At 29.2% G+C, this 14,967-nt stretch overlaps 1 protein-coding gene across 13 annotated transcripts in view; it reads left to right on the top strand.

Moving 5' to 3' along the window:
* LOC122524349 (neuroligin-4, Y-linked-like) overlaps positions 1-14,967 on the top strand; it is a 131,107-nt gene that overhangs the window by 50,201 nt on the left and 65,939 nt on the right. For all 13 annotated transcript variants that reach the window (XM_043646546.1, XM_043646545.1, XM_043646547.1 and 10 more), the window contains one exon: positions 317-429. The gene's annotated coding sequence lies outside the window, so the exon portion shown is untranslated. The remainder of the gene's footprint in view (positions 1-316; positions 430-14,967) is intronic.

Here is a 14,967-nt window from a genome sequence, read left to right as displayed (position 1 = left end):
CTTTTCTTTTCTTTTAAAGAAGATGCCTTTGAAGAAGAAATTAAATTACGGATCGGCAATAGCGAATTCGTGGGTTCGCGAATTGTTGAAAAAGTTTAATAAATGTCGTGGAAATTATTTTTTAATATAATCGAGACTTTGCAAAGTTTTGGAAAACGTATTTTATACAAATTTGAAAATAACAATCTACTAGATTGGTAAAATATTATTTATTATCTGTAATAATTTTTATCTAACATTGATTAAACTTGAAAATATTGATTTGATTATTTTGAGGTCGAACATATACTTTATCTTTTTGATTATTATGTTTCAGAGGCAGTCGTGTCAACGGATTCTCCGAGTGTATGAATGCAAGAAATCTGGAGGATTTAAAGGATTCGAGAGAGTTGATTAGCTAATCTGTAGACAGCCATCATCGTGACAAGGGTGAGACACTTGCATATATATAAACCTAATCTTCAGAGTATATTCTAAAACTCGTAAACAGGTATATTTAACGTATTTCATTTATCAAATATTTATATGGATAAAGATCAAGACTAATTCATATATATAGTAATATATTACAATATAAATTCATTCAACAATCACCACAGAATCGTCCCAATTTTATTATTATAAAATTTTATACGATAAAAAAGAAAAGAAAAGAAAAAGAGAATAAAATGTTTAGAACTATCGGGAACTAACCGCAGGGTCTTTAGGATTTTCTAGAACGAGTTGTTGAACCTTCAGGCCTTTCTCTCAAAATTGAATACGATCTCTCTATTTCTAGAAAGAAAGAAAAAAATAGAAAAAGAATATATGTATATATTGATATTCTTTTTCACGTTAATATATATATAATATAAAAATATTGTTCTGAGGGGAAAAAAAACTATTATTTTAACTTTTAATTTTAACGTTAAAATAATTAATATAATGAAATTAAAATAAACGTTAATATAATGGATCTCATTTTCCCAGATCTAATATATATTAAATATATATATATACACCTTATATTTATATTATTTTATATATTATTATATATTATTATATTATTATATTATTTTATATATATAATATATTTAATATATATACCTTATATTTATATCTTTGTTCACTATGGAAGGGATAGAAAAAAAAAATACGAAAGAAAGAATATGTTTGGTTATAACTATCTATCTATCTATCTATCTATCCATCTATCTATCTATCTATCTATCTATCTATCTACCTATCGCAGAGTGTGTCGCGTCTCGAATTGTAGGATAGAGAAGCACGCGTGCTTAGAGGAAAAGCTCGGCGTGGAAAAGCTCCTTCGGAAGATGCTTGTAATACGATGGAGAAAGGAACGTTCGCCTCGGGCTCTTTATCGGATTCCCATTGGCACCGAGTTTAAAGCGAGTTCACGAGCAGGGCTTGTTCCCGTTGAACCTTCGCCCTCCCATACTCCCTTCCTCCCTCCCAATTCCTTTTCCCTCGTTCTCGCACTCTTCTCTTTTTCTCTTTCTCTCTCCTTTTCCTTTTTTTTTCCTTTTTCCTTCACAAATTCCAACCACCAGGATCGACAACGCAGATGCAACCTCTTCCTACGATATATCCTTTTTCACTTCGAATTTTATGTACTCGTATATTGTAGCTATTTACTCTATCTCCAATCTTTAACGATGACTAGTTTCCCTTTCTCTCTCTCTCTCTATTTTTATTTCTTTTTCTTGTTTTAGTTTTACAAGTTTCTATCGAACGTTTAAACACGAATACCAAAATATCTATTTTATCAAATGTACCAAGTTTGAATTTTTAACTTGTGAATTATTTGAATCGAACGATACAATATTGTTCGACCTATGAAATACTTCCTTCAAATATTTTTTTTCAGATTATTTTTAACAAATTTCAATTATCTTTAGAATATTGATATTAAGTTTGATATAGGAAAATGCAAAGAGAAAATTGTGTATTCTGTTGAATTAATGTAGTACTTAAATTGTTTTATTTAACGAGATTTTGGTTTATATTCAGAAATTTTGATTAAGTTGAAGATATTAAATATCAAGTTTGTATAGAAAGTAAAAAAGAGAATATAATTGAAGTTGTTTCCTTTTTCTATTTTTAGTGTACACATGTTTGGAAAAAATGTATTCTATAATTAAATATCGATTACGCGAATATATGGAATAAATAGAAACGATTTTATTTTTTCATCTTTTCGAAAGGTATTGTGTACGTGACAATAACGACTATACCGCATCAAAGTAATTTACTATGAATTTCTTTGATGCAACTAGCAACAGCAGCAGTACTACCTCTGGCAAAATTAAATATAATGTGGATTAGAAGCGTCTTGGTAAAATTAACAGCGAAATTCGCCAGGGAGATTGAAATTTCTAACTCTATCTCTCTCTCTCTCTTTACCTCCCACCCTTCCTCTTTTTCTTTCTTTCTTTATCATTCTCGTTTACGCAAAATGGATTCACGTTAAGGATGTTTGTACCTTTCGATTGTATTCCTTTCAGTATCAACGTCTTCGAATTTCGTTTCAGTGTTTCTGATGTTTCGAAATTGGCGAATCTATCTAAGCAATCTGAGTTGAACTTCTCTATCTATTTCCCTCTCTCTCTCTCTCTCTTTTTCTCTCTCTATCTCTATACGTTATTTTCTATCTCTGTTTATCTCTGTATCTCTATATCTATCTCTCTTACAATTGTACAACGAGAGGAGAAACGCGTAACAAGAGTAGTATTTGCATACTATCGCACACGCAAAGCACACGTTAGTCACCGTTGTAGCACGTTGACAGATACGTTACGCGATACAAGGAGAAATCATGCAGACTGTTGGAGACACAAGAGAACATGTTACACAGACATCTACATACGTATGTGTACGTATATACGTTAACTTGTCTTGTCTTCTAAATGCTTCGTGAATTACTTAATATACCTATATAGATATATATATATATATATATATATCTTCGATATATTATTATCTTAATCATTTTGTCAACGTATACTGTGTTTTCTACGTTATTCACAATAATTTTGTCAAAATAGAATAATAATTAAAATTATTTTCTTCTTTTATTTTTTCTTTAAGATATAAATATTTAATATACCACACACACACACAAATATTTTGAATATATTAATATCGTGATTATTTCATCGAACGTTTTACGTTATTGAAAGATTTTATAAAATAGTACGTTTCGGATTTTTTTTTACTGACATATTTATTTTTATATTTATTGCTTGCTTGCTTTTTTTTTTTACAGAATTTTACAGAAATACACTCGTATCAATAATTTTTGTATTATTACGAACATTTTTACATTTATATTCAACGTTTTGATATTTATTTAACTATTATTATAATTATTGTTAACCGTTTTATTTCAAATATGATACGAAACGTTTAATCGTAATTCGGTTGCTTTACAATCTAACAATACATGAAAATATTAAATGATTAAATGTTTACTTTATAGACAATATCACTCACACGTCAGTATTATCGACAATTTTGCTTTTTGTTAATTTAATTGGTTTTAAATAAAATTTCGCTTGAAAGATTTTTTTTCATATGAATGATAGAAAGACAAAAGTATAACAAAATTATAACAAATCTCATTATATATTTTCTTCAATTTAAATTATTCTCGAGTTAAACCAACACTATTCAATTTTTCATATAAATAATAATATTTAATAAAATCCATATAGAAGAGTAAGGTATTTAAATTATTACAATTCTAATATAAATCTTGAATAATCGTTTAAACTTATCATCCATCCCCCTTCCCGTTAACATAAGATATTTAAAGCTCCAGCAAATAATCGTAGAAGATATTTACCTCTCGACTTTCTCGTTAGTCACGCACGAAGTACACCGTCAAGTGAGCTATCCCTTCTCTTTTCCTTTCCATTCTTTCAACAATATAAAAAGAGAAAAATAAAAGAAGAGGTACGGAGAAAGAAGTAAAAAAAAAAAAGAAAAAAAAAGAATCTAAGAAACGAGACAAGAATGAGCGAAAGGTGGGAGGGAGGGAGGGAGGGGGATGAGAAGAAGCAACCCTTGGAAATTGCGATTTTTACGTATCGATTGCCAGCGAAAAGTCAATGCGAACGTTGATTTGAATAATAATAGAAGTTTCTCTCTCTCCTTTGTGTCTGGAGTGGTAAAAGACAAAAAAATAGAAGAAGAAGAAGAAGATGAGAAAAAAAGAAAGAAAAAAAATAGGAGGAAGAAAAAATGGAAGAGAGAAGAAGGAGGAGAAGAAGGAGGAGAGAAAGAAGAAGAAGAAGAAGAAGAAAAAAAAATGGAGGTCGATAAAGACGTCGATCCTTGGAGATGAAGTTGACGAATGTTTCTACATGAATTATAGACGGGATGTATTAAGGAGAACATTAGCAAGCCAAGGCAACGGCCTTATACCGATAGCATCGTTAACTAGAATCTCAATGGCCTACTTTCGACGAATTTCGAGGCGTTGCTTTAAAGGGAAATACGTTGGAAGATGAAGGAAGAAGAATAGAACAAAAGAGCAAGAGAAAGAGAGAGGAAAGATAACAGGGGAAGTATCGTTAAATGGCCATAAAAAAGCCATAGTCTCTCTATCGGGGGTCGTTTCACCATAAGTCGACTCTCTCTCTCTCTCTCTCTCTCTCGTTTGCCTATCTTTTTTCTTTTTTCTTTCTTACTTTTTTTGCCGCACTTTTTTTCTACCGTCTCTCTCTCTCTCTCTTTCTCTTTTATTTTTATTTTCAACGACACGATCTACCTAGAAATGGGATCCAACGTTTACTTTAATTAACGAGGAGGTGTGTAATCTTTTCTTTTTTTTCCTTTTTTTTTTAATTGGAATTTATTAAGATTAGAAAAATCTTTATTTTTTATATTATGCACCGCCGCAGCACCGTCCGACCTTTCGCAGACCGTTACTACTTCTCGCGTATTTTCGAAACGTTACCTATTCAAATTGACTGGAATGTTTTTATGAATTTGTTTTATTAATTATATTATATCGTACGAATATTTAAATATATTACACATACTATATGAACGTAAATTTAATTATTATTACTCTTGTATATAAGTAGTATATATACATTTTCATATTAATTAAAAGATAAATTGTACGTTAATATAATTTGGAAACATAAAGTTTAACCGTACAATTTTCAAAAGTAATAATTCATTTATTAATATAAATGTTGTTAAACGAATATGATTTGAAAGTTACATACAGGATATGTCAAAAGTTTATAAATCATATTAAAAAAATCAATTATGCCTTTTAAATCATTTTCAGACTAATTTTCTTTTCAAATTGTAAAAGTGGAAACTCAAATGGATTGGATTATGCGCAAAAATTCGTGCCAATTTAACAAATAACATTTCATACGTATTTTTACTTATCTTATTAATTATATATTTTCAATCGAACGATTATTTTGGGAATTTTATATCACGTTAAATAAACATTCACGATCGTGTAAAATGATTTTCGATTTAAATTATTCATTTGAGTATTTTACTTTCATATTTCGTCGTAAAAACGTCACGTATCGTTTTACAAATCGAACAAAATAAAGAAAGAAAAAAATAATTCGAATTAATTTGAATTTTGTGATCCTTCGAGTACGTAAAAAGTAGTAACGGTTTGCAAAAGGTCAAACAGTGCATTACACGATAGTACAAAGTAGGTACTTTCCTATGTTAATCTCTCATCATTGTTGGTGCTGCTATTATCAAGGTTGCCTCGTTTTAATGTTAGAAGTTGATCCCCCAAACGATTCTTATCCCCTCGTTGACGTAACTCGACAATTCTCACTAGTCTCAAAGTACTTCGTAGCATGTGTTTCCATCGTTACTCGAATAATCTGGGATTCAAATCAGGTGAGATTAAACTGGAACGAAAGAGATATAGGACCTTTTTATTCTGTTCTCTCTAGAAATTAGAGAACTTTAAATGATTATGCGTGAGTTGAATTAATTAAATACTTCTTTGTTACATTTTCAAATGATAATATTTATATATTATCAGCCAGATATTTTTTTCTTATAAATAATAGAAATATTTTCATTTATCCGAACAAAATTCTATCTAACGAGCTTAGTTTACAATTTTTTCTCAATAATGACGCAATTTTTTTTACTACCCAATGGAAAATAGAAATGAATTATTATAAAATACATAAGAACAGAGATATCAATGATAAAAAAACTTATATACGATTATTCATTCGCATAAGTCGATCTTTTAAAAGTACAACGAGATAAAAAGATGCAAATAAAAAAAAAAAAAGAAAAAGAAACGAAGAGAGAGAGAAAGAGATAAAAAATATTATAACGACGTGTAGATTCTTTCGTTAAATCGCCTTATATCTATCTTCAATGCATTAACACACGACGTAATATATTATATTCCAAAAGGATTTATTATAGCTTTTAGCATAAGACTAAAAAAAAAAAAGAAAAAATAAAAAAGACAGTATTACAGTTAATACATTTCCAAGATAAATACGTATCACGCTAATCTGAAATCTTTTATAATCGTCAGATTTTATTCAATCCTCATAACAGATGATAATAATAATAATAATATCGCAAACGTATTAAACATAATTTATTTTTCTAATATAAAATTAATTGAAAGCAACAAAAAATATGAAAAAATAATTTGACGAAACGGGGTAGGAGAGAAAATAAATAATGATAAATTATTAAAAAATTAAAAAAAAACGTATAGTGATATAAATAAATAAAAGAATATAGAATAGAATATATTTTTCGAAGAAGAGCCTAAATAATATTCTACGAATCGACACGCCTGCACATTTCTGGCTGAAGTTTAATTTTCATTATACCTCTAGGGGATTAACGATCCACTATGTAGCCAATAATGACAGTGGCAGCGCTATTAAAAGCTTTACCTGCGAGCGACAAGCTGTCTGTTAACCACGGATTTGCATAAATCGATTGGTAATTTTAGTCGAGTTTAGACGAAGTAGGAAGAAGATGGTGGTGAACAATAATAAAAAAAAAAAAAAAAAAAAAAAAAAAAAAAAAGAAAAGAAAAGAAAAAAATAGGATGAAGAATGAAAAAGAAGGAGAAAGATAAAATGAGCAAGAATAAGTGAAAGAAGAATTCAGAAGCTGGAAAATTGTTGAAGAAATATTTTTCATCGAAGAAAAATCTTCTATTCTCCCCTCCGTGATAATATAATGAAGGTGTCATATTTTGATCTCGTCACGGGATAAGAAAATTTCGTTGAAATTTCCCGTGTATATCTCGATACATTATTTTTAAATTATTATTATTATTATTATTAATAAAATAAAACTAACAAAAAGAGAGAGAAGAGGATATATTTTCTGAGTTATTAATAAATTGATGTTTCCTAATAATGTTTCTTTTCATTCAGTTTATTTTATCTTGAAAGAAAATCTACCCCACGGTTTAATTAAGCGTCAAATTTTCGATCTCGTCTAAGGATTATTATTAAATAAGAAGAAAAAATAACAATAATAATAAATAGAAAAGGAGAGATATTTTTGATACATTTTTTATTTAATTTAAATTAAATTTTTTGATTTATCGATTATATATTTTTGCCGTCGAGGATAATCTATGCTGCAATTTAAATCAAAGATTCAAATTAGATATCATATTTACGATTAAAAATATTATCAAAATTTTATTTGTACTATACATTGTTTAATAATAATTTAAAATAGAAAGTAATATAAAAAGAGAGGAAAAATAGAGTGAGACAAATATTTTATGAGTTACCCACGGACACAGATCATACGGTTTCACGTTTATTTTGATTTATTTTTGTTAGTTTGTTTATATATTTTCTTTATGATCCATAAATGCCAACGTGTGGAATAGAAAGATGATAGTAAATATTATCGGTGTGAAATAGAGCGGAACGTGCCGATCGAAAGGTAACAAGGAAGGAGAAAGGAAACGATTTAACGAGTCATGTTTATAGTTCGAGATATAGTATTGTATAAGGAAAAGGGAAGCATCGTTTTCAAAAAGGCACAGTTTTTCAACAAAAAGAATTTCCGCAAGAGAAATACGAAAAATAATATAAATTTCTATTTTAAATAAATAATTATAAATGTCATTAATCTAAATGCAAATCAATCAGCGTGACTATCACGTTTGAAAGTTACCAAATTATTTAGATATATTTAGTATGAATTGGTATTGTTCTGTATGTGTGTGTATGTGTGTGGATTTTCAGAGTTGGTATACCTAAAACATATATATATGTATAATATATATGTAGATTATAGTAGATGGACGTATTTAGAGATAGGTAAACGCGTTTCTCGCGGTAAATTAGGACGTTCGTGGATAGCTTTTGAGGACATAGCTTTCATTAGACGGGCTAGATAAAGCAAACCTTGCGTGTACTATCAATTTCCAGAGAGATACAACTTGCTCTCGTTCTAATAGCCAATGTAAAATTTATGTGTAAACAGAAATCGATGTTACAATCGATGTTGCTCTCGTATTCATCGATAAAGGCAATGATGGTATTTAGAGATAGATAGATAGATAGATAGATAGGTAGTAAAATTAAATTTGTTAATTATCATTTGCCTTATTTATATTTGACAATTTTTATTACACTTATGAATGTGTTTATTCTTTATTAAATAAAAATATTCAAATTACTCTCTCTCTTTCTCTGGGATAATATAAGGAATACATACAATAATAAATAATAAGTATAATAATAGTAATTAATAGGAAAATTTCATTAAGAAATCTCTCTGTCGAGAATAACGAAAAGAAAAAAAGATATTTTTAATTTACCTATTTATTGGAAAATAATAATATTTTTGTCGACGATGTTACACTTTCTAAATAAGACTTAAAAAATGAATAGGTAAAGAAATAGGAACGATTTTCGCATTACCACGTAAGAAAACTAATTTTCTCTTGAATAAGATAGAAAGAGAGAAAATGTAGAAAGAGAAAAGCACGAGATCAAAGCTTAAATCGCGCGTTATCGAGCAAACCGACCGTACTCTGAGCGTACTTTCCATTTTCAAGGGAGTTCCTTGCTACGTTCTCACAGCTTCTTGATTCCCAGAGTCTCGTGAATTACTGAGAGAAAGAAAGAGAGGTATATATATATATATATATAGATAAGGAGAGAAAACGACCGAAAATCAGGGTAAATACGTTTCTCCGCCGAGATAAAGAGAAAGAGAAATAGAAATACTCCTAATAAGAGGTAAAAAAAAATAAAAAGTGACAGAAAATGAACAAAAATGGAGAGAAAATTATGAGGATTTACAAAAAAATATAAAGAGAAAGAAAGATAGACAACGAATGAGAAAGAGAGAGAGAGAAAATATATTTATTTAATTTATATGATATTAGATTTATTATTATATTATTATAATATAATATTATAATATTATAATATTATACCATTATAGAATAAAAATATTATAATAAATATATAAAAAAAAGAGAGTATACGCTCTCTCTCTCTCTCGTAAATAATAGAAAATTCCAAAAACCCCCCCGAAAAAAAGTGAGATAAGGGATCCATATTCTACCACAAAAATGTAATAAAGAAGAAGGTTAACGATATCTGAGTAGAAGTCCCTCTTTTTTCATCCCCCTTTTCTGGTGAACGACTACTGGCACACCCCTTTCTCTCTTATATCTTTGGTGTCATCGAAATTCTCATATATATTCTCATATGATCCCATTATGCGTGAGAACGTAAGACGCGAAAAAGGCTCGTTATTACATTATCCGTTCCTGTTATTTTACGGCCGGTAGTTCGACAACAACGACTACTACTTGAACTTTATCCAAGCGACGCCATTAAATCCGTAACAATGCGTTCCCTTCCGTTCACCCTTTTTATTCCTGCGCCCCACCCCCACCCCTTTCGATCGGTCTTTTTGATAAGCGGGCAAACTTCCACCAAGCCAAATGTTCCAATATACTTTTTCTTTTCTTTATCTTTTTCTCTCTCTTTCTTTCTCTATACAACCCCACCCCCACCCCCACCCCACCCCTTTCTCTCTCTCTCTCTCTCTCTCTCTCTTTCAGTGATTCTCTTTCTGTTTATCTATCTTTTTATTCCTTTATTCGTAATACCAAAATCGAAGAATCCTGTTCCGAGATATAGGAATAGAATTGAAGGTTTCATAAATTTACCAATGTTTTTCTCCATTAAATACGCTTCGACGTATATACAGGGTGTTCTATAACTGGTTGCATAAGAGAGTTAGATAATACTCATATATTCGACTTAATTTTTCACGTCGAATCCAAATTGTTCGTTCGTACGAGGCTTTAGGTTTTATGCTTTTTTGAGAGAGAACAAAAAATAAGTTGGAAAATTTGTCGACGTGCATTTCGATTCAATTTCAGTTCGACGAAATAGACTCTCGAATACGTACGAGAATATTTGGATAATTTTAAATATATTTACAAACACATGTGGTGGGTGTAGTACGATGATATCTTTTATATAGGTCTCGCTCTTTTACTTTATCGAACAAGGCTTTTTGGAAATCTAAGCGTGCAGTGGTCGAACGAGTCGAGCACTCGACAAATTTTCCAAACTAAATTTTTTCTCCAAAACAAACATTTATACGTAACAAATTGGAATCTACATTTTCGATTCAGTTATTCCATGTAAAATCATTCCTTGCTAGCATGTAAACACCCAATTACAGAGGACATCCTATATATATCGGGTCGGGGAAAAAGTTTCTTCGTAAAGTTTTCTGATAAATTATTTTAAAAGTCGCATTATACTGTTATATACGAAACTAAATAACGATCGATAAAACAATTGGAATTATTTCGAATGAAGGCTGAATACAAAATATGAAAAAAGACAAAAAAAAACACTCTTGTTTAACATTCGTACTAAAATATGTAGAAACTTTTTCCCCGACCCAATATAACATATGTTTGTTTCGCGCATATATTCGTGCATATAGAAAACGTAGTAGCTATATGTTACTTTTTATCTATCTATCTATCTATCTATCTATCTATCTATATTTTACCGTTTCTCTCTCTCTCTCTCTCTTTCTGTTTCTGTTCGCGAAGCTTATCCCTAGATTAAAGCTTAAACCACCCATGAAAAATCTGCCCCGAAGCATTTATTCGTTTATTCGTACGAATCTACGCGTAAATTGTTGTTCGACTCTCCATTCCTCTTTCCTTTCTATTCCTCACCCCTTTTTTCCTCCTCCTCCTCCTCCTCCTCCTCCTCCTATTCACAATCTCTCTATATTTGTCCTTCTATATAACGCGAGAAAATAATTGCTCACGCGTACTACTCCTTTCTATTTTTCTTTCTCTCTTTCTCTCTTTCTTATTCTTTTATTCTTTGTGTTGTATTTTTCTTTTTTTTTATATATCTTTTTTCTTCTCCGCGTTCATTTCGCGTTCTCTTTTCATGGTGATTGGAAAGAAAAAATAATAGGAGATCGATATAACGTCAAAGAGAGAAAGAGAGAATGTGTGTGTGTGTGTGAAAGAGAGAGAGAGAAGGAAACACATATGTATTGTTAATGTGTACGTTAGAAATTTTCTGAATTATTATTATTATGAATATTTTATGCAATGGTACGAGAGAATTTTTTATTTCCTCTTCTCTTTTTCTCTTTTATTATTTACGGTGATCTATGGATTGGATACGAAATCGCGGAAAATATTTGTTCGAAAATAAATGAGAAATAATGATGGAAAAGAAAAATAATATTTAATATAAGACGAGAAATATATTTTCTCGTTTCGTTGTTATTATCAAAACTTATGGTTTTTTTATATATATATATATAAATGAATTACAATGATAATGGTTTACGTAGGATTGTGTATCATTATATATTATGTAACGTCAGAGTGTATATAATGCATATCAATTAGTATAAAAATAAAAAGAACATAATATTGTTTTATAAGGGAGCATAAAAATATGACACAAAAAGAGAAAAGTTATAAAGAATTCTCTCTCTCTCTCTCTTTTTTAATATATTTTTCTTTGTCATTACGTTAAAACGGAAAACATGCATAGTGAATGTGTACAAATATTCTGAATTATTATTATTATTATTATTATTATTATTATTGTCATTATTACTATACAAATATTATTTTGTATTCTTATATTTTCTCTTTATGTTTGATGAAAGTAAAGATAGAAAAGAAAAAAAATAATAATAGACGAGTTCTATTTCCTTTTTAATATTTTCTTTTTTGATTAGCGGGGGCGTGGTGTAAGGGGGTGCTGAACAGAAAATACATCCATAAGTTTCAACGCAGAGGAAGAGAATTTTTTTGTACTTTTTTTCATTATTATTATTATAATAATCGTTAAAAAAAATATTTTTCTAAATATGAAAACAAATTGAAAAGAAGAAGCTTACCCTTTAGTGGTAAAAATAAGAGAAAGAGAGAGAGAAAGAGAGAGAGAGAGAATGGAGAATTCCTCTCCCTTTATTTTCAATCGTCCATCCGTTTTTCATTCCACATCGTTCGTTCCTATTAACTTGGACATTTTGACATGAACTTTGAGAAAATTTGCAATTTTAATTTCCCTCGCGACAACTGAAGCTATCATCGTGGTAAGAAAAAAAAAAAAAGATATCGCAGAAAAATATGAAGAAGAAGAAGAAGAATAAAAAGAATTAAATAATTTGAGAAATAAAATATTTCTTTGTTATATTGCATCGATAAAAAAAAATTGTATAAGTATATGTGTGTACTTTTTTTTTTCTTTTAACGAAATAGAGACAAAGTTCGCTAGTAAATCTTGAAAGAATAAACAAGATCGAATGTTTCTTTCGCTGTTCCATATATAAAATCCCCTTTTTCTTGAAAGTATTCGTCTGCTTAGGATTAGGAAGAACCTTATGTAATCTTAATGCTACACGACGACGAGCTCGTGGAAACCAAGCCAACTTGAAATCTTTGTAAAACGTTAAAACGAATCGTCGAGGTATTTCTTTTTTCTTTTTTTACCAACAAATGGCTCGTCAAGTATGTATGGGGTGGTAGAAAGAGTACTAGTAGTATTAGTAGTAATAGTAGTAGTAAAAGTAAATCGCGTGTGTAGTATAAAATTGAAGATTATGTGAGTAACTAAGAGGAATGAAAAAGAGAGGATAAAAAATAAACCAAAAAGAAAAAAAAATAACGATAGAAAAGATTCATTTGTAGTATTGAAAAGATATACGACAATAATATATTTACGAATAAAAAGATAAACGTTTGGTTGACTTTATTCTCTCAAAGCTTTTTAAAAGAATTTTATATACGCTTATATATACAGAATAATACGTATATTTGCGTTTGACCAATAAATAATGTCGAAATGATTTATTTGCAAAAGATATACTTTTCACAAAGCTCTTTAAATACAAAATATTAAACATCATTTTATTATACATTTTTCATTTTATACAGATATATATTGTATTTTCATTTGAATTAAAAATTACGAAAAATCTGTACAATAAATATGTATAAATCCTGAATACATTTAATATAACAAACAAAAAATACTATTATTATTAATAATTAAAATAAAAGTAATAAAAACTTAAACATTGCTAGTTATCCGATCGAATTATTTAATTAAGTCATTTGATCGTACATACGTATATAAATATCGATGTAAAATTTAATTAAAGTTATACAATATACTAGAAACACTGTTTGAGAAGTTCAAATCGAATCGGATCGTTACCTGTTTAACTTATCGAAGTTGGTTCGTGGATAATTGGTACGGTCACTAAAGTAAAACGTCTCGTTCTTAAGTGGTTACATGCATTAACAAGTAAAGATGAATAAAAGAGAGAGAGAGAGAGAGAGAGGAGAAGATCGTAGGTGAAAGGGTGGAGTTCATTTGTCCCGAGACAATTATGTCGCGAGAAACGTTAGTAGAAATGTTAAAAGGGAACATAGGTTGCATACTGCGTTGAAGGAAAATGTCGTCAACGTTCTGTAAATGTCTCTCTTTCTCTCTTTCTCTCTCTCTCTCTACTACAACCTTTGCACATTTGTACCTTTGCACAAGATTCTACCCTTCACCCATCCACCCCCCTGGGAAATAGAGGAAATCTAACCTAGAACTTATGTTAAAGTGAAACAATTATCTTACTTTTAATTTAATATAAAATACAAGTAAATTACATAAAAAATAAAAAAGAAAAGATATAAAGTAATTAAAGTTATTCAATAATATCGATTAAAAAAGTTCAATATAAAAGCTGTCTTCGTTAACTTGTTAATTACCAGCAGCTTCGTTCGTTTAAAATCTTTTTATTTTCTCTTTGTTTTTTTTTTCTTTTTTTTTGGAAATTACAATTTATTAAAATATTCTTCGTTTCGTAAGAGATATTACGAAAATTGTATTTAACTAAAAATGAATATATTAAATTTATATATTAATATTGAAATTATATATAAATATGATATATCAATAAAGTTGTCATTTTAAAATTCAATGCGCGTTCGTCAAGTATAATATTTGTGATAATATAATGAAATAAATTAATCGGACATTAAAAAAGATTGCTTGACATACGTTTCTATAATCAGATAAAATTATTTCAATAAATATATATGATTTGAGATAAAAAAATAAAATAAATTCGATACACCGTTGAAATGATATGAAATTTCAATACTTTATAATTATATATCGATTATAATGAAATTCTCTTGTAACATTAGGGGATATCGAATAAACGCGAGGAATAAAATAAAATCGATATGTAGTAAGAGGAGATAGAATAGGTATAGATAATAGATAGAAACTCGCGAAAGATCGGAGAAATTGCAATTGGCGTCCAACTCGACATTCGAATACGCCCTTTCGAATTTCGAAGAAGAAATCGATCGGAGTTTACTGTTACTGTCGTAATTGCCTTACAAGTGGAGCAAGAGTATGCCAGAAAAGAGAG

Source organism: Polistes fuscatus, unplaced genomic scaffold (assembly GCF_010416935.1).
Source record: "Polistes fuscatus isolate 324 unplaced genomic scaffold, CU_Pfus_HIC Scaffold7, whole genome shotgun sequence".
Lineage (NCBI taxonomy): Eukaryota > Metazoa > Arthropoda > Insecta > Hymenoptera > Vespidae > Polistes > Polistes fuscatus.
Note: the sequence above shows the minus strand (reverse complement) of the source record. Positions and strands in the feature narration are given on the sequence as shown.